The sequence below is a fragment of the Hemiscyllium ocellatum genome, unplaced genomic scaffold, assembly GCF_020745735.1.
Source record: "Hemiscyllium ocellatum isolate sHemOce1 unplaced genomic scaffold, sHemOce1.pat.X.cur. scaffold_150_pat_ctg1, whole genome shotgun sequence".
In the NCBI taxonomy this organism is placed as follows: domain Eukaryota; kingdom Metazoa; phylum Chordata; class Chondrichthyes; order Orectolobiformes; family Hemiscylliidae; genus Hemiscyllium; species Hemiscyllium ocellatum.
The window spans coordinates 227,375-252,063 of record NW_026867794.1 but is presented as its reverse complement, the minus strand read 5'-3'; the positions used below and the strand labels follow the sequence as shown (position 1 = coordinate 252,063).

The window sequence follows — 24,689 nt, the reverse complement described above, 5'->3', positions numbered from 1 at the left end:
TTGAAGGACAAATAAATAGACATATCAGGCGCTTATTGTAAATTCATGAAAAATACAACTGCTGAATATGTTTAAAGCAATTTTTCTGATAATGAAAAGATAAGTAGAATGCTTAGCACCAGGTGGAATCACCAAAACAAAAATTATTCACTGTGACTATTCAGCTGCAGGCAGCTCCCCTTCCTTACACAAATGTACATCTTCCAACAATTCAAAATGTACTCTGATTGACAAAGGGAAGAACAAACACATGTACGTTTTTTTCTCGTGTTTACAAAAAAAAAGTCACAAATTTGAATATTTTTAGCTTTAAAATATTTAACCCTTGCTGAGATCAGAAATACAATAAGCCTTCATGTTGAAGAAAAATGTAATCAAATCAAATCAAAATATACATCAATATTCACAATAATTGGGAGAGTGAACACTGCAATATCTTTCCATCAGTTGATGTACTGAGCCATAATTCCACTTTTATATCCCTTACTGGATTGATCAGTTATTAGATTTTAGCAATAACTAAATTATTAATATGCTGTCAGTGAACTGAATATTAAAGAGAAATCTCACATTGCTGTTTGAACATACAATGTTCTAAAATAAACAGTAATTATTGGTGAAATGTCATTAGATATCTCTGAATCGATGAGGCTATGGTTACTTTGATTGTTGAAATGAGTGGCATTCAGATATTTCCAATGAGCATGGGATGGAAAATCAATCTTTTTGGTATAGACGTAAAAAAAAAGTTTTATTGGAGTATTGTCAATAAGAAATATAGGATTAAATTATGATGTGCATCTCACCTTACCGAATATTTTCAAGTTTTCTAAAAGGTTTCTAGTCCAACCATCAGTTTAAAAGGGGTCATTTTGGTTCAGCAGATCAGTAACTGCAAACATTTTCAACACATCTCCATCAAAGCTGATAATTCAGAAAAAAAATACCAAAGCATTACCAAATGATAAAATATATCTTTAGATTAGAGTCAAGTTCATTCTCTACTTATTTTATTCCTATTTTTGACACCAGTGACTAAATATTGATTAGATTAAATGTCATATGTGTTAGACATGAGTTTTCTCTCAAAGATCTGTGCAACACAGGAATGGGCCCTTTGGCCCATAACGTTGTGCGGAACATAATGCAAAATAAACTCACCCCTTCTGTCTACCCTTGGTCCATATCCTTCCAAATTATCTAAATGAACATTTAAAAAGCCCTAATGTATCTGCCTCTACCACCAACCCTGGAAGTTCATTCCAGACACCTACCACTCCCTTTGTAAAAAACAAATTGCCCCTCACATGCCCCTTGAACTGTCTCCCCTAACCTTAAACACATGTCACATACTTTTGACGTTTCAACTCTGGGAAAACCATTTTGACTGTCAGCCCTATTTACGTATCTCCTGATTGAATAGACTTGCATCAATTCTTCCTCCATCCTCCGCTACTCCACAAAAAAGCAACCTGAGTTTTTCTCACGTCTCCAAATCCAGGCAGCATCCTGGTAAATGCCCTCTGTACCCTCTCCAAAGCCACCATACCCGTCCTATAATGTGGCGAATAGGAGTGAATACAATACTTTAAGTATGCCTTAACCAAAGTCTTATAAAGTTGCAACATGCCATCCTGACTCTTGTAACCAGTTCCCTGACCAATAAAGGCAAGCATGCCATTTACCTTCCTGACCACCCTATCTACTTGCATGGTCACTTTCAGGGAGCCATGGTCTTGAACGCCAAGATCCCTTTGAACAACAAAGCTGTTCAGGGCCCTGCCATTATCTACTTTTCCTTAATATTTGAGCTCCCGAAGTGAAACACCTCACTGTTGTATGGATTAAACTTTGCCTTTAATTTCTCTGCCCATATCTGCAATTTATCTTTTTCCTGCTTCATTCTTTGACAGCCCTCTACATTATCCACAACTGCACTGAACTTTGTATCATCTGCAAACTTATTAACTCACCAAATTAGATTTCAATCCATGTCACTTATATATATTTATCCCGCAAACAGAAGGGTTCCAGTGCAGATCCCTGTGGGAAAAAGACAGAAAATGAGGAAAATGCAGAATTCTTGAATAAATGAGGTTTCTTTCAATGTCAAAACTATTCTGATGAATAATCTCTGAAGGTGTGATTTTTGTTTTGAAATTAACCCAATATTTTAATTCTCAGTTTACTGACCTTATTGAATATCTAGTACAAACTGCTGTGAAAATATTGAATCATTTTAAGCGTTTAGTTCCAACATTAATTATTCTTTAATGGTAATTTCAATTATCACACCATCATGAGAGTTGGATCTATTATTTCTTAGTGCCAGTATCATGATGAAATATTTACACTCGTTTCAGGTCAACACACCTGCAATCAAGCAAAGTTTTCTCACCCAACACTCATAGTAACTATCTCATTCTCTTTCATTTGAATTCTCATATTAATTAAATGATTATTAATCAGCCCTATCAATTAAGAGATGGCAAACTAGTTTTCACATCAATATTTCAGTTCTTTCCAACAGATTGCACAATTACATTGCAGTAAGGGGTTTCTCATCATTCTTAAATTTGTTATCAGCTATTTTTGTTTCTGATGTCCAGTATCCACTGTTTTTTTTGCGTTCTTGTATTGATTGTATTTCATTTCAATGCTAACATTTCTATATTTCTGATTATTACAATAAGAGCTAAGTATTTTTCATGTTAAACATTATATTAATTTCACGTGTTTCTTGTGTATACAAACCAGAATTAACAAATGTTTGCTCTATTCTTTTACAATAAATCTTGAATTCTTAGAAATCACAAGTTTGTGAAAATGAGGGAAATTATCTTTCGCTTAATAGTCACTTTGAATGACTAATGCTTTATTTCCAAGTCATGTGCATTACAAAGCAGTTTAATTTTGAGTACATAAATAACTGCTTCAAACATATTTAATTACTTGATTATCATGAGATTTATATTTATTTCAGATCATTGTCGCTTCGTTCCACCATTTTTAGAAATTACTAATTCCTTTTATCAGTCCATTACACACTGGAATTGTCGAATACAACCCAGTCTGATTATCACAATAAATATTTGAGCAGTTTTCCCTGTGAGTAACCACAGTAAGTAAGTGATTATAGTCCTGCCCTTCTTGCATAGGAAGGGCTCTGGTAATGTCTGTCCTGAAAGACCAGGAGGTATGGGTTCAATTCCAACCTTCAACAGAGATGTGTCAAGGCACCTCAGAGTTGATTAGAAAATATCTAAGTGTCTTCTGAATTGTTTTTCAATCCAACATTTTCTCAACTTGTATCCGTTGTTCATTGTAATGTTCACAATATCTTGAATTTATTTGCTTCCGTTCACTGACTAAACTATGAATGTTATTGTGCTGCTTCTAAGTACCTCTCAACTTTTAATAGCTTTGCAGTCATAAAGATTCTATAGTGTAAATTACATTTAAGGTAAGGGGGAAAGATTTACAAGGGATCTGAGGGGCAACTTTTTTCACAAAGTGTGTTTGGCTCACATGGAATGAGCTGTGAGAGGAAAGGCGGTGGCTGGTACAATTATAACATCTAAAAGACTTTTGGACAGTTACATGGATAGAAAACGTCCAGAAGGATATGGAACAAAATGGGGCTAGTTTAGTTTAGGGAACCTGGCCGGGCTGCCTGAATGGCCTGTTTCCGTGCTGCATCAAGCTAGCATAGTACAATTCAAACTTGACTGCGATGGGTAAAGGAGAGAACAAACGGGTGTTGATTCGATTTTGCGTCCATAAAAAAGTGACATGAATTTTAAATAATTTTGTCACAAGAAATAGTTCACTCTTATTGTGATCAGAAATACAATGAATGTGAGCATTGAAGTCAAATATAATTAAATCAATTCAACTGTGTTTATATGGTTAAAATAAAAATTGATATTCACAATCATTGTGAGTTTGTACACTGCCATATCTTCACATTACTTCATGTACTGAGCCATTATTACACATTTATACCCCCTACTGAACGGAACAATAATTAGATGTTAGCAACACTTAGATTTTGAAAATCTATCAGTGCACTTTGAAGAAGGAGAAATTTATATAATTTTATCCTGATCGATGATCCGACATTTGTGTCTGAATCAGGAAGAGAGTAAGGAGATAACCAAAGTGAATATCAGAGTGACCACAAGATACAGTCCATGACATTTGATAGAAAAAAGAATTTGCATAATCTCATGGTTATTGAACGTTAATAATTAATTCCCTCCGCAGCTACTGTACCAGTCCAAGTCCAAGTACAACAAGATCTGGACAATATCCAGGTTTGGGCTGACAAGGGGCAAGTAACATACATCCCACACAAATGCAGGCAATGATCATCACGTATAAGAAATAATCTAACCAACATCCCATGACATTTGATGGCGTTGCCATCACTGAACACCCACTATCAACATCCTGGGAATAATCATTGATCAGAAACTGAATTGGTCTCACCACATAGACACAGTGGCTGCAAGAGTAATTCAACTGCTGTCTCCTGAAAGCCTGTCCAACAGCTACCAGACACAACTCAGGAGTGTGATGGAATACTCCCCACTTGCCTGGATAATGCTGCCCTCACAACACTCAAGAAACTTGATACTATCTGGAACAAAGCAGCCGGCTTGAATGACACGGCATCCATAAGTATCCACCCCCGCACCACCACTGATGCTCCGTAGCAGCAGTGTATACTATCTACAAGATGCACTGCAGGAATTCACTAACCAGCACCTTTTAAACCCATGACCACGTCCATCGAGAAGGACAAGGGCAGCAGCTAGATGGAAAGGCAACTATCTTCAAGTTCCACTATAAGGTACTAATCACCCCAAATTGGAAATATATAGCTGTTCCTTCACTGTCGCTGGGTCAAAATCCTGGAAATTCCCACCCCAAAGGTATTGTGCTGTATACCCACAGCAGGTAGGCTGCAGCGGCTCAAGAAGACAGCTCACCACCAATTTCTCAAGGGCAACTAGGGATGGACAATAAATGCTGGGCTCAGTCAGTGACACCCACATCACATCAAATAAATATTTTAAAAATGTGTACAAGATAAAACCAGCTCCACACTGTCCTGGCTGCAATCTCTGCCCCTTATTGACAAAGATAAAAGAATCTGACCTTGCTCAACTTTCTCATCAAAACCAAGTACAGTATTCACCCCAGCCCTCTCTTACATGAACCAGCAGCATTTCCATCACCAACAGTAGATCCACTTAAAATATTTTGTCAGTAACTTTTAATTAACTGGTTACTACAATTACAATGCAATCTGTACAAACAGACCAAATACCTTTTATGCAACAACAAATTTTCTAACAACTTTTCTCGATCTCTGTCATTCTTTTTAGTTCGATGAGGTAGGGAGGGATGGAAACACGACAGTGATGTAAGATATATGTAATACAGTGAGACAGGGAAGCTAGTATGGCTCATGTTGACTCTTAGACCCCACACAGTGAAGCAACACATTCACTGCATAATAAACATAACATAACATTTCAACCCCACTCACACCCGGCGTGACAGAAATAAAATGTGGATCGGTTGGACAGGATAGGTTTGTTACAGTTAGAGTTTGGGAGAGTGAGGGGTGACATGACTGAAGTATCTAACATCCTGAATGGTTTGATAAGGTGGATGTGGAAAGGATGTTTCCACTTGTGGGTCATTCCTGAACTGGAGGGAACTGCTTTAAAATTGGGTTCACCCTTTCAGGACAGCGATGATGATATTTGTTTCCCATCAGAGGGCTGTGCAAATTTGGAACTCTCTGCCCCAGATGGTCGTCTCACTGAGTATTTTAAGACACAGGTTGATAGATTCTTGTTAAGGGACGTTGGGGGGGGGGGGTGATGGAATATAAATTACAAACAGATCAGGCCTGGTCTTATTGAATGGTGGAGCAGGCTCGAGGGGCTGAATGGTCACCTTCTGCTTCTCTCTCACATGATCCCCAGACTGAGAGCTTTGTTTAAAATTCATTCACTGGGATGTAGGTGCCACTGGCTGTGGGCAGCATTTATTCCCCAGAGGGCAAATAAGAGCCAACCACATTGCTGTGGGTCAGGAGTCACATGTAGGCCAGACCAGGTCAGGATGGCAGCTTCCTTCCCTAAAGGACACCAGTGATCCAGATGGGTTTTTCCTGACAATCGAGAATAATTTCATCAATAGACTCATAATTCTAGATGATTATTAAATTGAAGTTCCACATCTGTCGTGGTGGGATTCAAATGAGGGACCCCAGAATATTCGCTGGGTCTCTGCATTAACAGTTCAGCAATGATACCACAGGACTGTTCCCGAGGTACAAAGGGTGGGAACCAAAACCTTGATCAAACTGGGAGAATTAAGGAGCGTTGAAGGGAATGGGGGAAGAGAATGACCAAGTTTAGGTTCAAGGCAACTGAAACTAAAGCCACCAACAGGGAGGAGAACAAAGTAAGAAACCCTCACACAGCTGGAATTGGATAAGTGCAGACACCCCAGGGAGGTGTGGAACTACACAGGGAGGACAGGGAGAAGGCACGGGTAGGTTTAAAAGCAGTGAACCAAATTTTGAAATTTTCTTCATGAACATAATGTAGATCAGGTTAAAACTGAGGTAGGTGTCTGACACAACTTGCTGCAAGGACACAGACAGTAGAATCTGAAGTGATCATGAGGTAATGGAGGTAGAATGTGGGAGACAAGCTGGGACTGTATTGGAATAGTCATGGTGAGAGGGAACAAATGCTGGATGCAGGGTTTCAGCAGCTGATGGACTGACGCTGAGGTGAGCCATCGGAAACTGAGCAAGTGAGCACCATCTAATAGGACAGAGAAACTGATCCATCAGCCTGAAACTGACTGACCACGTGGCTGTCAGTGGCTCCAACACAAGTGAATGGAAACATTGCTCAGAGCCTGTTTCTGTAACATTCAACACAACCAGGAAATAAAAAAAATGAATAATTAGCTGAAAACAAGGCAACTGCTCTGTTAGAGTCTAAACTATTCAATGTTCAGTTATTGAACATTATTGATTCACAGAATATTCTAACCTGCACAATCACAGTAAAAGGGGAAAGTAAACAACATTCTTGGCAAAGACATAATGAAACAACTGCTTGTATAAAACAGCTGAGAACAAAGGGGCTAAATTCTCCACAAACTGACAAACACAGGTACCATCGGTTTATAGATAGACAATGAAATTCTTCAGAAAAACCCTTCCCTGCCGATGCTGTGTGAACTGCCACTTATTTCCTTTGAAAAGAGTCGCTGTTTCCCCTCAGAAAAGCAGGTGTGTCGCGCACTTACAGACTGACTTACAGACAAAGGAAACCTGATCTGAGACTCGCAGGTTAATGAAGCTATTAGTGACAGTCCATTGCACACAACAAGAGCTTAGACCACAACAGATTCTAGTGAAACCAACAATGCAATGAAAAAGGTGAATTAGTCTTTATAATCATGCAGACTCTCTCAATCAAATAATCACAGTCAACCTCCAAACATTTTTAAACTATTAATCCCTAATTTCCTCCAAAAATATATCTAATTATTCTCTTCAAAGTACATTTTAAATGGTCAATTCATAATCACATTTCATTTCCAGTTATTCTTAGAGCCAAACAACTTGCAAACTAAAATAGTTTTCATGTCAATAATGACACTGGAAACTTTGTTATGTAGTTTAACCATATTTCCAAATATTGTTTTGGTTCATTATTGCAGTGAAGCTAAAATTAAAGTCTATTGATTTTCTCTGATATTCTTCCATTACTTTATTCCCTAATAACAATGCCCATGGTGTAATGGGTGACAAGCATTAAAATAAAATCAAATTTTCATTGCAAGAACTGGTACAAATGATCACATATTATTCAGTTCATTCATTGTCGTTGACGTTAAGAGTTATTTTCACTGTATGATCATGTTAAATTCACTTAAATAATCACAGTACAATTCTCACCTCTATAGATCTGTAAAGTGAATGTCAAGTTATAAATATTTCAAGTAAAACCAAATTCACATTTTGTTCTGTGTTATTCCTGGAAGGACAGAATGTGTTACATTATTATGGGGAATAGGAACAAGTGAAGGTGGTGCCTCTCAGACGTGAGGCCTTAAAGCCAAAGGGCCAGCTGGCAGTCACAGTGGGGGATGTATCTAGTGCCCCGCTCTCCTCAGAAGGCAGTGAGGATGGTGACACTGGGTAGAACAGGTTAGATGGTGAAGCGCCCACGTATGGACAGAGGGACGGCAATGGGTGGGATGACCCACTGCCCTGTAAGGCCCAGAAGGCCGTGTCCATGGCACCGCTCGGCATCAAAGCTCAACGTGGCTAGACAGTAGGGAGCAACAAAGGGAACTGACAGAAACCAAACCTGAACCGTTTACCCGGCTGAACGACAGGTGTTGGTGAATGAACACCCAGCCTGATAGAGAAATGGTATTAATGGGCCTTATTGAGACAATATGGATTATTTAATTGAGGTACATAGTCTCACCGATGATGGTGTCAGCCAAGATCTCTCAGGCCAAGATACTCTGACGTGTACATCAGAAGCTGTCCCTGCAATGAGAGGGTGAGGGTGTGAGTCGGTCCCCCCCAGTGCACAGCTGACCAGTGCCTCCAGGCATTTACAGATATTGCAGGGACACACTGGGGAGGGGACAGGCTGAATGGTCTAAAATAACCTTGGTGACTCATGGAGCCAAGGGTAATATCGAGGATCATACAGAGAGGAAGCCTGAGGTGTGTAAGGACCACGGGGGATTACCAAACCCCAAAGTGTGATGATGAAATAGGTTTGATGTGTTTAAAAGATGACATGGGACCCCATTTAACTGTAATTATAAACATGGGACTCCCAGTGGGAGATAATTCTAACCAAATGCTGAATTGGTCATGAGAGCTGAGGCAAACGCAGAAACACAGAAGAATAGATTCAATACAGGCAGGGTAATCAGACCCACAATATTACAAGGGAAGCAGGAAAGGGCACATAGCCAAGGAACGGAGGCAGAGAGAGGGAGATAGATGTTCACATTGTGTGTGGCATGTGCTCACGTAGGCACATGCATAGCCCATGAATATTTATTGATGCTGTGTTTGCTGTATTAATAAATATTAATACAGAGCAGCTATATCAGTTACCGATATGGATTTGCCCCCACCCTCTCAATTACTAAAATGAGAGCATTTGGAGAGGGAATCGAGGAAGCTGGATGAAATAATCCGATGCAGATCACCGATATGGCAAAATATACTCAGATATGGGAGTGTGAAACTGAGGAAGGGACCATTCTGGGAGTTGCCATTTTAGAACAGCTCGGAGCAACTATTGATGTAGAGACCTGAACTGTAATATGGGAACAACCTGGACAGGCCTGAGACAGGAAGCAAAGGAGAGGCGACATCTTCAGAGTAGTTGCATTGCAGGGAGACTGGAACAGTCAGGGAATCTGGGGAGTTATAGCTAGGTCCCAAACAGCAGTGTGGGGAACTCAAACAGGAATGTGGATTATTATCTGTGGATCCTGTAAAGATCAAGGGCCCTCTCACTCCCCACACACACAGGATCCCATTAAAGCTGGGGCTGAGGAGGCAGTCATTGTGACAGTAACAGATTGAGAGAAGCAGGGAACAGTCAGACCGACAGTATCCCAGACTAATTCACTGAATCCAGACGGCTCATCCCACCTCACTATTGATTATACCTCCCTCAGTAAATCCGCCTCTAAAGAGTATCCTACAGTAGCAAACCACACCACTGTATTTAATGGATTGAAATCGCAACAGGATATAGTCTCAGCCCTTGATATTGTGAATGGGGTCTGGTCCATAATGGCAGAATAAGCTGATGTTTACTATCAAAGGAAAACAGTACACCTGGATCCAGTTATCTCAGGGATCCCATAATATTCCACCGATGTAAGGCTGATGGAGTTAGTCTATTTAATCTTACCAACACCTCATTACCTCAGTTGGTGAGAAAGAACATATCCAAATATTAAACATAGTATTGTGTCAGTTCAGGCAGGCCGGGCTTAAAATTAACCCACAGAGAGTGCAACTGGGAAGGTAAGTAGAGGCGTACCTGGGACATCATATCAGGGAGATCAAATCAGGAAGGCAGAGGGGATAATCCCATTGGAACAAAAGACCATGATTTTAAAACTATCCATCTGCACATCGCGAAGGCGTAAGGCAAACTTTAGATTGTTTAATTATTGGAGGCCTTTTGTGGAGGCCAAGATTGGCAGAACCATCACAAGCCCTGACAGAAGCACGGACATTAGCCAGGGGTCAGGGAGTCAGCATATACACAGTCAGTCAGCATGCCTTTGGTATTGTTCATGACCATGTGTTGGTCTGGGCTCGGTGAGGGTACATCACCTTGTCTGGGGGCCACATAGAGCATGAGGAACCGGTCAGAGAGTTAGTGGAAGCAGCTAACTTTCCCAATGAAGCAACAGTAATAAAGATTAGAGCTCACAGGAAAGTAGAAACCCCACACCAACAGGGCAGTGAGTATGTGGATAAGGCAGGTAAAATACTGACTGAAACAGTGCAGACATTTGAGGAGATGGCAGTGGCAGGAGCTGCAGAAGTGAGAGAGGAAGGTTTAAAGATATTCCCAGAAACAGTCCCACAACAGGAGAAAGAGGAATGGGAAAAAGGTGGGGCAGTAATAGGACAAGACAGAGTCTGGATGATCCAGCAGTGCCACCACACTGTATAAGGCAAACATTATTAAAACCATATCATGGGTCAGCCCATATTTAGCAGGATACAATGCAATATCAGATGCTCCACTACAGGGGAGGCCTGGAACAGGGAGAGATAAAGCAAGGTTTTGTCGAAGGTGTGTAGTGTGTTCACAGTGTGAGCCACTGAAAGCAATCAGGATAAAATGGAGGCAGCAGCAGGGACCCAGGGGCCCATGGGAACAATTACAGATGGATTTGACACAGACACCCATCCCAATCCCAGGGAAGGAAATCTTGCTGCGTCTTAATAAACAGGTTTACGCAGTGGGTGGAAGCATTCCCCTGCAGATTTTGACCAAGGGACACATGTTACAGGGAACGTAGTTAAACAGCTCTGTGGCCTGTTTGGTACTGAACAGAAATCCCATCTCCCATCCCACCCCCAGAGCTCAGGTACAGCAGAAGAAATGAAGCAGACACTGAAAGCTAGTCTGACTAAGGCCCTCCCAGAGACAGGCAGAGATGGGTTAGAGTACTCCCCACCATCCTAATTAAATTAACATCAACTCCAGCAAAGGGAACAAGGCAGTCCCCCTTTGAATTAGTGACCGGATGGACTACGCAGGTGCCACAGGGTGTGGCAGTGGGAGTGCCCGAGATGTCCAATGGCAAGGATAGGGTCAAACAATTCTTGAATGAACTGGCAAAGCAACTGCATGAGCTGAGAGGGGAAGTTGCAGAGGGACAGCGAATCAGAAACTGGGAAAGGGAGCACAGAAATATTCTGTGAGCTAACATTCCAAACCCAGGAGATCAGGTCGAGTGAAAATATTACCGGAAAGCATGAAGGAAACCCAGCTGTACTTGGCTGGGGAAGCCACAGAGTTCTCGAGAGGGAACTCTCCCACCATGCTTAAATGAGGAACGCTGTATAAAGGTCACCGCGCTGCTAAACTCAGGCTCCTCTTTGATACTTCTCCCAGCAACAGTTGTGCAGGGGTATGTTGCTGGCTGGAGGTCTGTGGCCAGTGCATCTGTTCCACAAGGATCAGAACTGGGACATCTGTTGTTTGCAACATATATCAGTGATTAGCAAGAAAATGTAAACAACTGAATTAGCAAGTTTGTAGATGGTACAATTGATGAAGCTGTGAACAGTGAGGAATGTTGTCAAAGGACACAGCAAGAAAGATCAGTTAGAAGGTTATACGGAGAAAATACAGATAGATCTGATTTGGACAAATGTGTGGTGATGCATTTTGGGAGGCACATTGCAAGAAGAATGTATACACTAAACGGAAGGGCCCTGAGCAGCATTGATATACAGAGGAGATCTTCAGGTGCACGTTCACAGCTCCCTGAAAGTGGTGAAGGAGGTGGATGGCAGGCTTGCCTTCTTCTGTCAGGGGAGTGAATATAAAACTGTAATCAGGCCACCTTTGGGGTATTGTGTGCCGTTTTGATCACCACATAAGGAGGATGTGGAGGCTTTGGAGAGGTTGAAAACAGGTTTACCAGGATGTTGTCTGGATTGGGAGAGGTTGGAACATCTTGGGTTGTTGTCACTAGAAAGTCAGTGGCTGCGGGGTGAACCAAGAGGCACAGAGTGAATAATCTGAATCTTTTTCAAGGTGGAAATGATAAATTCTAGAGACCATAGGTTTAAGGGGAGAGGGGGGACGTTTAAAGGAAATGAAAACCAAAACAACTGCAGATGCTGTAAACCAAAAACAAAAACATTTTTGTGAAAAGTTCAGCAGGTCTACCAGCATCTGTGAAGAGAAATCAGCGATAACGTTTCTGAGGAAGTGTGACCAGACCCGAAACATTAACTGATTTTTCTTCACAGATGCTGCATGACCTGCTGAGCATTTCCAACAATGTCTGTGCAGGTTTAAAGGAAGTTATGTCAGGCAAGTTTCTTATGCAGAAGGTGGTCAGTGACTAGAATGTACTTGCCTGAGAGATGGTAAAAGCAGAAACAATCACAATGTTTAAGAGGCATTTGGGCAGACACATAAGCAGACATGGGTTGGCAGGGATATGGACCATATACAGGCAGATGGAATTAGTTTGGAATGGTATCATGATCCGTACAGACATAGTGGGCCGATTATCCCAGTGCTGTCCTGTTCTGTTTTCTGGGGCGTGTAGAATGTGTCGAGCAAGAGATAATATTTTGAGTGGAATATGTCTCTTCATTAGAACACACAGTAAGTTGATGCATTTTGAGAGAAGCAGTGCAGAAAGGGAATATATATTTGATTGGAACAGACACAGGGAGCAGGACAGCAGGATGGGGACAATGTGTACAAATCATTTAAGGAGAGAGAACACAAAGTGTTTTGAGTAAATGTATAGGATACTGGGCTTCATTAATAGAGGGAATGATAACAAACTCATGGAATAGATGCTGACCATTGACAAAGCTCTAGTTAGGTCACAGTCAATCATTGCATCCAATTCTGGTCACCAGATTCCTGGTCAGAATGGGGAATTTAAAATACCACAGAGGGGCCAGTTCCATACTTTGCTTTCTTTCAGGATGCATTGGCGACTCAAGGGTTAAACATTCTCCTGCCAAAAGCCTTACTGCTGCATTGTAACAGTACGAGGCCTGTACTCTTACAATACAGACAGAACACCTCAGTAGGGGGAGGCGGACTGTACCTTCAAAATAGAACGCATTGCAGCCACACATGTGGATTCCCCCGTAACCCCAGACAGAGGAATTTGCCCTTTCCAGACAAGACTGAGAGCCCTGGGCACAACCCTGTTAAACTGCCTCCCGCTCCCATTGTCTTACCTCCCCTCCATATTAGCATAGGTAAGTGAATCCCCCATTTACTGAAGGAAGAACCCTTCTGCCTTAATCTCTTCCCATCAACACATAATCATGAACAATACGATAATCAGTTTCTGTAATCCATTCACACTTTACCACAGGACATCGCCATTCATCAAGCTTTGTAAGGTCATAATTACCTGCTTTAAACTATGTAATGACAATCACCCATGTGACTGATATGTCTTTGTCTAATTCCTATTAAATATACTGTCTCTGTGGGTAAGGCAGAGATTCACGAAGAACAGTCTCTGCAAGTAGACACTCGGCTACTTTAGAGACATTTTGAAACTCCCGCCAGCTGTCCAATAATAAAACTACTGCTGTTGTGCAGAAAACTTGTCTCGTCTGGATTTGTGGAACAAATTAGACATCAATATTGAATGATATGAGTGATCTTCAGAGTGTGGAGTACAGACTTACTGGTGTGGTTCACTGATGAAGAAAATGCACTCAGTGAATTGATTTGAAGAAACTTGTATTTTCTTTGAATTAAACAAGTTGAATATATTTTTGATAGAGCTATATAAGATTATAACACACCTAGATATAGCAGACAAAAAATATCTGTATTCAATAGGTGATCGCACAAGAATTAAGATCAGATGTAAAGTTTTGATACAGCGGGAGATGAGCAAGTGTTTCTGCTGACTGTATTGGCTGGAAATATGCAGAACATGCTGCCTATTATGGTAGTGCAAGCAGAGAAGATGAATGATTGATAAAAACAATTAGATCAGATCCGAGGGAAATAAAATTGCAGAGTTTGGGGGAAGTATGGGGAATGAGAATATTGGATTCTGCTACAGAGAGCCAGCTTGGATTTGATGGGCCTCTCTCTGTGCTATAATGCATTTTATGTGGACTTGCTTAACGTGCTCTGGTCACCGATTAAATTGTCATTGAGGTAAATCTGCTCAGTGTTCCTACTCAGTCTAACACAGGCTGTCCTTCCTCAGCAGGAGATAATGTTTTACTGCCTTACACTGGGTTCTGGGAAGGGGAGGGGAGGGGGCGGTGGGTGGGGTGCGTAATGGTGTGTATAACAGTCTGCCAGCACTTATCTGAAATCAAAACACTAGTGCAGCCACACTAGGGACAGACTCTGGAAATGTGGGGAATGCCAGAAGGGAATTCTTTACCCATTCCCACCTGGAAACGGGCAAAACCAGTCAGACTGGGGAGAAGCTGTTCACCTGCTCTGTGTGTGTCTGTGTGTGTGTGTGTGTGTGTGTGTGGGGGGGGGGGGGGGGGGGTGGGAGGAGGGTAAGGGATTCCCTCAGGCAGCCATCCTGCTGAGACACCAATGAATTTACTCATAAACACAACTTGAAGGACTTTTTTTTCTCTTTTCACACCAAGTAATGAACAATGGTATTGGCAGTCCTTCAAGTTATTTTGCGTATAGAGAACTTAGCTTTGGGAATGTTCACAGCATTGTGGAACATGTACACATTCACACTGGGTAGAGACTTTTATTTTCCTTTATTCATTCACAGGATGAGGGTAGCGCTGGCCCTGCAGCATTTCCTGCCCATCCCTAATTGCCCAGAGGGCAGGTATGAATCAACCCCATTGCTGTTTATATTGATATTAATCAACACGAATGTCAGACTAAATTAATTACCGTCAAACTCAAATCCATTTGATATTCATATATTTACAGTGTTCAATTCACCAAATGTAGCTGAAGATAATAATCTTCAAGTAATTCTAACAGAGAAGATACCTGAATACTTGTTCAGCAAATTAAAGCCTGTTGTGTTTAGATAGTAATAATTTTAAAAAAGTAACTTGAGAATAATGAAAGAAGTTGATTATTTGGTAACTGATAATCTTGTTTTAATCTGAAGTTAATTTAGGATTAGTTAACAAATGGTAGGGAATCCCAGCCCCATGGAGTGCACATCCAGTTCCACGTGGGAAAACCAGAACACTTCTTGTATCAGCGACAACCACAAGAACACGGAGGTGACACTGGAAATGTCAGGAACACAAGTTAATCCATGATTAAGGTACTGCACTCACTCCGCGTCCCCACGTTGATGTGTTCTCACCAGAGAGGGTACAGAGGAGATTGATCAGAATGTTTCCGTGATTGGAGAATGTCTGCTCTGAGGAAAGGTTGGATAAGTTGGGGATGTTTTCAGAGGAGGATGAGCTGAGATTTAATTGAAGTGATAAGATGCTGAGGAATCCAGATCGAGTGAATAGGAAGGAGCTATTCATTAACAGAGAGGTCAGAAACTGGAGGTTTTAGATTGAAACTAATTCTCAGAAAGAAGGGGAGTGGATGGTGGGGGGCAGGAACTCACTGATGGGCTGGTAGAGGCAGTAGCCAGCATCACATTAGAATAAAAGGACATGGATGTAACTGAAACGCTGGAACATGCAGGGCTATGGACTAAAGTCTGCAGAATGGGATCATTGCGATTTATTTGACACTTCTCCAGAATATTAAACTCAAGTAAATTTGTCAGGAAGTTACAGCACAGATTGAGGCCACTTTGTCCATCCTGTATGTGTTGGCTGTAATAGAACGATCCAGGTTTTACAGCGTTCTGTACTCACCAATGACAGCAGCAATTTCAGACTGTGTACTCTGCCCTCTATGTGATTATGATCTGTTTTTTCAATGTATTTCTTTGGCAGCTGCTCACCTTGCTTCCTTGTTTCTTTCCCAGCCCTAACTCCATTCCCCGTGGCCTTGAGGGATTACATTTCTGCTGCTTAATCTCTCCGGTCTTCCCCCGAGTGACAGACTGTCCTTTTGTCCTTGTCTCACCCCCACCTTGCTCACAACCTGTTACATTTCTGATGGTTCCCAGACCTCTGTAACTTTCACCGCGCCCCCTGGGTCAATGGCATGAGTTTTGAATTCTCTTCCTCATGAGATAATCAGAAATCTTTCCGGTTGCAGTTTCCCCCAGATTTTATTTTGGAAAAAAAAAGAGCATTTGTGTCAGAGTCAAGTGTTTGTGAGCCTTCATCCACAATCCTGAGCACTTAGACATAATCTATGACCCTCCCACAGATGTGCAGGTTTGCTGGATTGGCCGTGCTAACACGGCCTGTAGTGTGTAGGTTAGGTGGGTTGGGCTAACCATGGAAAATGTGGGGTTATGGAGGTAGGGTCATTGCAGACTCGATGGACCAAATAGTTTCTTTGTGCGCCTCAGGGATTCTGTGATTCTAACTAGTTGTGATTGTCGACACGTTTTCCTCATGCCAGGTTCATTCAGCTCAGGTACACACGCTGCCTTTGTGTTTCTGTTGGTTCTCACTCAATCCTTTCCTTCTGTTTTACAGCAATTTCACACTGTATGTGAGGGTGAGAATGAATTTGTCAATACAAATACTCCAACCGAAACCCGCACAGCTCAGGACCTGTTTCTGCTGCTGATGTCGCTCACAGGGAACAGGAAAATAAAGGTTCAGTCATACATCGTACAAGGACACAGAGGTTACAATCACCAGGAACGGGTACACAGCTTAAACCTCTTTTCTCAAGAAATAAAGGACGCTGGAGAGACAGCCTGGTACAAGTAGGAAGCTTTGTGTCTGTATTTTCAGAGATTTGAGGTTGAAATCATTGGATTTGATTCATGTTTCATTGCCCCAGGTCATCAAAGGTGCGATCTAAATGTGCAGCTTTCTTTCTGTCTTTTTGTCTGAGTTAACAATCTGAACCATCTCCTGGGCAGTTAGAATGGATGACAAATGCTGCCCCAGAAAGTGATGCCGTGATCCCATGAACAAACAAAACAATCCAATCGCTGTGGTTAGTTGTGAACTCGCTGGTGTTATTGGAATGTTTATGGGGTAAAGGGAGAAGAATGGCATTCGGTGAGGTGTTCCTTTGGAGAGCTGATCAGCCAATCAGCCTCCTTTTGTACAGTAACAATTCTGTGAATAATTAATTCTGAGCCCTCTAAGGAAATATCAGCGCAGGGTTTGTAAAGAGGTCAGATTGAATGAGTGTCTCGATGAACACAAGTGAGACACAGGTACAGAGATGCTTTGGGATGGATTAAATTAAATTTTATACATTTGCACCGTCATCAAAATTACAGCAGTGACAAATGGGAGTGATCGAGAGAGTGGAATTAGAGCAGCAAATAAATCTTCAACATTTATGTAGCTAAAGGGGATGCTGGGTAAAGATACTGTAGTTAGTGCTTATTTTATTCCAGGCACACCCGCCTAGGAGCACATCCTTCTTGTATCTATCCTGTCGAGCTCTTGACGATTTTGATCATTTGAAGTGTTTCATGTTTAGATACTTCAGAGAAGACAGCTTCAAGCTCCTCAATCTCTCCTACCAGGGCAATGCTGCTGTTAGAATTCAATTCACTGGAGCATGTAACTGGCTGCTTCATGGACTGGAACTGGCAATTGAGACTGAAAGGTAAGTGAGCACTGCTGCCACACAGCGTCAGGGACCCAGGTTTTATTTCAGCCAGATGCGACTGTGTGGAGTTTACACGTTCTCACCATGTCTGCGTGGGTTTCCTAGGGTGCTCGAGCTTCCTCCCACAGTCCAAAGATGTATAGGTTAGGTGTATTGCCTATGCTAAATTGCCCACAGTGTCCATGTATGTGCCGGTTAGGCCATTAGCCATGGGAAATGCAGGGTTACAGGGACAGCGTGGGTCTGAATGGGATGCTCATCATAGGCTGGTGTGGACTCGATGGATGAATACCCTGTTTCTGCACTGTAGGGAATCTATTCTATTCTCATGAAGAATGTACTTGTCTCAATGTGTTGCAAATTTGTGGAATTCCCTCTTCAAAATGCGGTGGATGCCAGGACAATGAGCAGATTTAATGAAGAGATACAGATGTTGAATTTGCAATGAGATGAAGGGTGAGAGAGAGCAGGCGGGAAAACCCAGCTGAGACCGAGGTGAGCTCAATCATCACCGTATTAAATGGTGGGGCTGGTTCGAAGGGCTGCATTGCCTCTCCTGTGCCCAGTGCTCATCTTCTTACAGTAATAACTGGAAAGCTGAATCCAAAACTCTCCACATTCACCAAAGGAGATTTTTGGAAAAAGCAGGCTAGTCAGGTGGGTGAGCATTCCAAACTTAGATAGTGAGGAAGCGTGTAGGAGATAATGATTTTGCAATTTGAAACTGAGGGGAGACAGTGATTTATGGTTTTAGACTGTGAGGACATTCACACCGTCCAGAATACTCTGTTGTGAACATCCATCCTATACTTTAATACGACAATGTAACACAAAACACCCAGGAAACTTCGCCTCACCTCGTAATCTGGTAAAAGACTTCTGATAAATCTGGTTGAACTTAGAACACAGCTGGAAAGCTGGAAGATTAAATCCAATCCCAAGATCGAGTGCTTAAACAAAAGAGACTACAATAGGATGAGGCAGGAGTTGGCTAATGTAGACTGGAAGCAAAGACTTTACCGTGGGAAAGTTGACGGACAACGGGGGAATTTTTCGAAGTGCTCAGCAAAAGTATATATCAGTGAAAAGGAAGGACTGTAGGAAAAAGGAGTAATCTGCCATGAGTGGCTCAGGAAATAAGGGAGTCTATCAAATTGTAATAGAAGGCATACAAATTGGCAAAGACTACGGAGAAACTAGGAGATTAGAGAAACTTTAAAGATCAACAGAAAGCTAGATGGGATTGGGGGAGAAAAGTGATGAGTAACTGTCCCCAGGGCCGGAATAGCAGTTTACACTGCTGGAGAGGAACCTATTGTGTGGGGAACATATGGTCTCTGGAATTGTTGAAGCACTTAACTGTTACCATAGAGATAATCCTGATCAAGTTACAAATCACAGCACACTCCAAAAGCTTGTACTTCCAAATAAACCTGTTGGACTATAACCTAGTGTTGTGTGATTTATAAATTTGTCCACCCCACCCCAACACCGGCTCCTCCATAACAGAATCCTCATATACAGCCCCACTGAAACTGAAGTGCCTGTCAGATACTTGAGGGAGCCGCAGGGGTGTATGTTTTAACCACAAAGTGCGAAACTGAACTAGACTATCTAACTGACCGTTGCCATGGAGATAATACTGAGAGAGACTCTCTATTCAAAGTCCCAAACCACATAGGTATAAGAATGGCAGCTTTACATCGGACAGGCGGGAAGTTACCTGATGCTGCTTGGAGGTGTTCTGCATGTACACTATCCAGGTAACTGCCATGTCTCATCAATAAAGACTCAAAGAAGACCTCTCAGAGTTCTGTACCAAGTTATTGCTATCCAGCAGGGTTTAGGAATGAGTACACCGCAGTCAGTCTTCACAGTGGAGGATACGAAGAACATGCCAGTAATTGATAAGGAGATTGAGGAAGGTGAGGACCATGAAACAACGATTATCACCAAAGCATTAGAGCTGGGCAAGCTAATGGAGCTAAAGCTAGATAACTCTCTTTGCCCTGATGGAATACATCCCAGGGTGCTACCAGAGATAGCCGGAGAAATAGTAAATATACTTGGAGTCAGGGTCCTGCAGCAGAGACAGGCCCTTTGGTCCAACTGGCCCATGCTGACCAGAATGTCCATCCACACTAACCCCATTTCCCTGCACTTGGCCCATCTGCTTCTGACCCTTTCCTATCCATGTATTTGTCCAAATGTCTTTTACCTGTTGTGAGAGTGTACCCACCTCAACCACTTCCACTGGCTGCTCAGTCCATATACATACCACCCTGTGTGTAAAACAGTTGCCCCTCAGCTTCCCTTTTATTCTTTCCCCTCTAACCTTCAACTGATGCTCTCCAGTCCTTGATTCCCAGGGAAAAAAGATTGAGTGCATTCACCTTATCCATGCCCCTCATGGTCTTACACACTTCTAGAACAGTACCCCCTCAGTTTCCTCTGCTCTAAACAAAACAATCCTCGCTTGTCCAACCACTCCCTATAACTCAGACCCCTGAGCCCTGACAACATCCTTTTAAATTGTTCTGCACTTTTTACAGTTTAATAACTGAAACCTACACTGCATTCATCATATTTCCAGTATTTCCCCATGGCGCTGGAACCAACGTGACAACGCCAATGGATTACAGTCCATGATCGAGAATGAACTCCTTTACAACAATCCCGTTTTCATAGTATTCCCATGGTGCAGGTATCCTTGTGTCTTTCTGGTTGTATGGTTAATTAAAGACTTGTCCTTCTACAAAGCAAAGCTGTGGCTTAATTGTTCCTGGGAAACATGCCATGATTTTTCAGACTTCTAAAAACAAACGAACTCTCTCTCCACAGTCACCACCCTAACATGGACTTGGCTGTACCTCAGTATTTTTTTCCAGTCACACTGAGATTTGAAATATTCGCCCACGGACAGAATACTCCCCTTTCCTTCCACAGGAAAAGGCCAATGAATATTCAGATCGGCACGGATCAAGTAACTATCAGATCTGAACATGAAGTTCAATTTGAATTTCTCATCCACAAATCCACCCTTTCGGTACCCTACAACTGAGAAAACAACTCACCATATTAATACAGGATGGATCTTTATAAGACAATTATAGTATTAAATTGTAGTTTCATGTTTCCCAAAGTTTTAACTCTCAATCTAACAATTTCTTTCTTCTGTGAACTGAAATCCAAACCAACCTCCTCACTCCTTTCCTCCACACCCAGTTCTCTCAGTCTCTGTCCTCTCTTTGAATTCAGTTTCCTAGCTCTTGTCTGCGGACTAAGAACCAAACCAATGAGTCTGATTCTGAGTCCACCGGGGGGGGGGGGGGGGGGGGGGGGGTGAGGGGAGTTGTTGGTGAATCCTCTGATGACAACCACCCTGCATACACTGCTTCCTGCACACTCTGGCCAAAACCCGTCTTACTAAAATGAACCAAATTAGAACTCAAATTGCAGGTCCATCCTTGACATTTTCCATAAAAACCCTGAATCTTCACAAAAGAGTTCTGATAACTCTCTGCAAAATGCTGCCCCACTGATAGTCTGATCACATGTCAGGGTACCAGGAAATAGGCCATTCCCCTGGGTCCTGCTCCCAGAGGGAGGAAGATGCCAATAACAGATTAATCCCTCACAACCACAGCCTCCTTCCCAGGCACTGTGCATACTCCCACAATAGGCCAGCACTGTGCCCATACACTGGTCTCCCCTCCTACAGCACGTGCTCCCAATCATACAGGAGTCCGGGAGACTGACAGCAGCTGCTGCCCAATATATCAGAATCCCTACAGTATGGAAACAGGCCCTTCGGCCAAACAAGTCCATACCGACCCTCCAAACAGTAACTTGCACAGACCCATTCCCCTACCCTATATTTACCCCTGACTAATGTAACTAATACTATGGACAATTTAGAATGGCCAATTCACCTGTCCTGCCCATCTTTGGATTGTGGGAGGAAACTGGAACACCCGGAGGAAACCCGCTCAGACATGGGGAGAATGCACAAACTCTGGGTTTGGCTGGAATCAAAACCGGGTACCTGGTGCTGTGAGGCAGCAGTGCTAATCATTGAGCCGTCTCTATGGGCTGGAGAACTGGGGTAATGGATTGTAAACAATGAATGAATGTGGAGGACACTGGGGGATGGACAGGTCAGTGAGCGACAGGAGCAGTGCAGCAGCAGGAGGGAATCCTGGACAAACTGAGCAATGGGAGAGTCTGACAGGAGAGAAACTACAGGAAGGTTCTGTTTAGAGGCTGAGGCAGGGACAGCTGGGAAACAGTATGGCCTGGTGGCTTGGGCAGGTTTTCTAATCATCCTCTTCAAAGATGCTGTTCCTCAACGCTGAGCCTGACCCTCCTGGTCCAGAGGTAAGGACACTGCCACCATTTCCTGGTGGGCAAGGGATACGGGGACTGCCTTTCAAAAGGTTTCAAAAACCGGTGTTGGTAACATTAACAAGACTCAATACACAGTCACTGACAAAATGCTGGTGTACATGAACTTCATCCAGAATATTAACACCTATAACTGGGTAACGCAGACCCCGATGTACAGAGTTAAATCCTGGATATTAATAACAGATATGTGCATGGGAAATCATGTCTCATGAATCTGACTCAGTTTTTTTGAACAAATAACAAAGAGGATTGCTGAGGTCAGAGCATGGACATGATCTATATGGACTTCAGTAAGGCGTTCCTCATGGGAGACTGGTCAGCAAGGTTAGATCGTACGGAGTACAGAACTGGCCCGAAGGTAGAAGGCAGAGGGTACTTTTCAGGCTGGAGGCCTGTGACCAGTGGAGTGTCACAAGGATCGGTGCTGGATCCACGTTTCGTCATTTATATCCATGATTTGGATGTGAACATAAGAGATCTTATAAATAAGTTTGCGGATGACACCAAAATGGGAGGTGTGGTAGACAGGGAAAAAGATCAGAGTACAAGGGGATCTGGATCAGATGGGTGATGGGCTGAGGAGTTCAGTTTAGAAAAATGCGAACTGCTGCATTTTGGAAAAGCAAAGTTTAGCAGGACGTATACAGTTAATATAAGTTCCAGGGGAGTGCTGCTTAACAAAGTGTCCTTGGAGTGCAGCTTCATAGTTCCTTAACAGTAGAATAGCAAGGAAATTAGGATAGTGAAGGTGGCAGTTGGTCTGCTTGTCTTTATCGGTCAGAGTGTTTAGTATAGGGGTTGGGAGGTCATATTGCGGCTGTACAGGACATTGATTCGGCAACTTTTGTAATATTCCATGCAATTCTGGTCTCCTTCCTGTCAGATGGATGTTCTCAAAATTGAAAGGGGTCAGAAAAGAATTATAGGATGTTGCCAGGGTTGGATAGGCTGTTTTCCCTGGACCGTCAGAGGCTGAACGGTGACCTGAAGGAGACTTTTAAAATCAGGCCGGGCATGGATAGGGTAAATAGACAAGATATTTTCCCTGCCGGGGGTGGGGGGGGGGGGGGGGGGGGAGGGGGGGGGAAGGGAGTACAGAACTAGGGGACTGGGAGGGGAGGGTACACAGAGAGGGTGGGTGGATCGAGAGGGTTGGGACAGAAATGGGTGGGGACAGAGAGGGGAGGCACAGAAATGGATGGGGCCAGAAAACAGGATTAGAGAGGAGGGGAACAGACTGGGGGGCGGGGGGGGGACAGAGGGGGCGACCGACAAAGAGTGGGAACAGACTGAGGGCGGGGGGGGGGCAACCGACAGAGGGGGGAAAAGAGACGGGTGTGCGACCAACAAGGGGGCGACTGACAGAGGGTGTGACAGATTGTGGGACAGATCAAAGGGGGGGGGATGCACGACCGACGATGTGGGGGGGCTGACAAAGGACTGACCGACAAAGGAGGGGGGGGTAAAAGAGAGTGGGGGGAGACGGGGGGGAACACAGAGGGGGAAGATGGAGAGTTATTTTATAGATCTACAACTCAACCCTGTTTGTGTTTTCTCCTCCTCACCTTACTTCCCTCTGAAGGGCTCAGAACAACTGCATAGTTCCTGGAAAGTGGGGTTTCAGGGAGATCAGGTGCTGAATGTGGCATTTGGGACACTGACCTTTAATGGAATGCGCTGGTCAATAAATGGACTCTGGTTCGACTCCACTGTCTGTGTGGTGTTTGCACATTCTCCCTGTGTGTCTGCGTGGGCTTCCTCTGGGTGCTCTCAATTTCCTCCCACAAATCCAAAGCCATGCAGGTTAGCTGGATTAGCTTTGGGTAATGATAGGTTACTGAGTTAGGGTGGAATGCTGTTCCGATGGTTGGTATGGTCTCATGGGCCGAAAGGCCTGCTTCCACACTGTGGGGATTCTGTCACTGAGTACAGGGATTAGGAGGTCACGTTGTGGCTGAGTAGGGCATTGGTGAGGCCAGTATTAGAATACTGCATTCAATTGTAGTCTCCCTGATTTCAGAAAGATGTTACCAGTATAGGACTCAACCTCTTAATAGCAATTCCTGGGAAGTGTTGACAGACAAACAGAACGTGCAGTGTGGGTTGATAGTTCCTTGAAAGTGTGGTTGAAGGGAGACAGGTCGGTGAAGGTGGTGTGCGGTATGCCAGCTGTTATTGGGCAGTGCATTGAGGATAGGAGTTGGGAGATCGGGTTTCAGTTGTACAGTTTATTGGCTCGGCCACTTTTGGAATCCCCAGACTGCTTTCAATTCCAGTCTC

General features: G+C 43.0%; 1 long non-coding RNA gene across 2 annotated transcripts in view; it reads right to left on the bottom strand.

The window, feature by feature from the left end:
- LOC132810063 (uncharacterized) overlaps window positions 1–24,689 on the bottom strand; it is a 51,127-nt gene that overhangs the window by 9,060 nt on the left and 17,378 nt on the right. For both annotated transcript variants that reach the window (XR_009642677.1, XR_009642676.1), the window contains exons 4-5: window positions 1,974–2,043; window positions 807–924 (exon numbers count right to left, since the gene is read on the bottom strand). This is a non-coding gene — a long non-coding RNA (uncharacterized LOC132810063). The remainder of the gene's footprint in view (window positions 1–806; window positions 925–1,973; window positions 2,044–24,689) is intronic.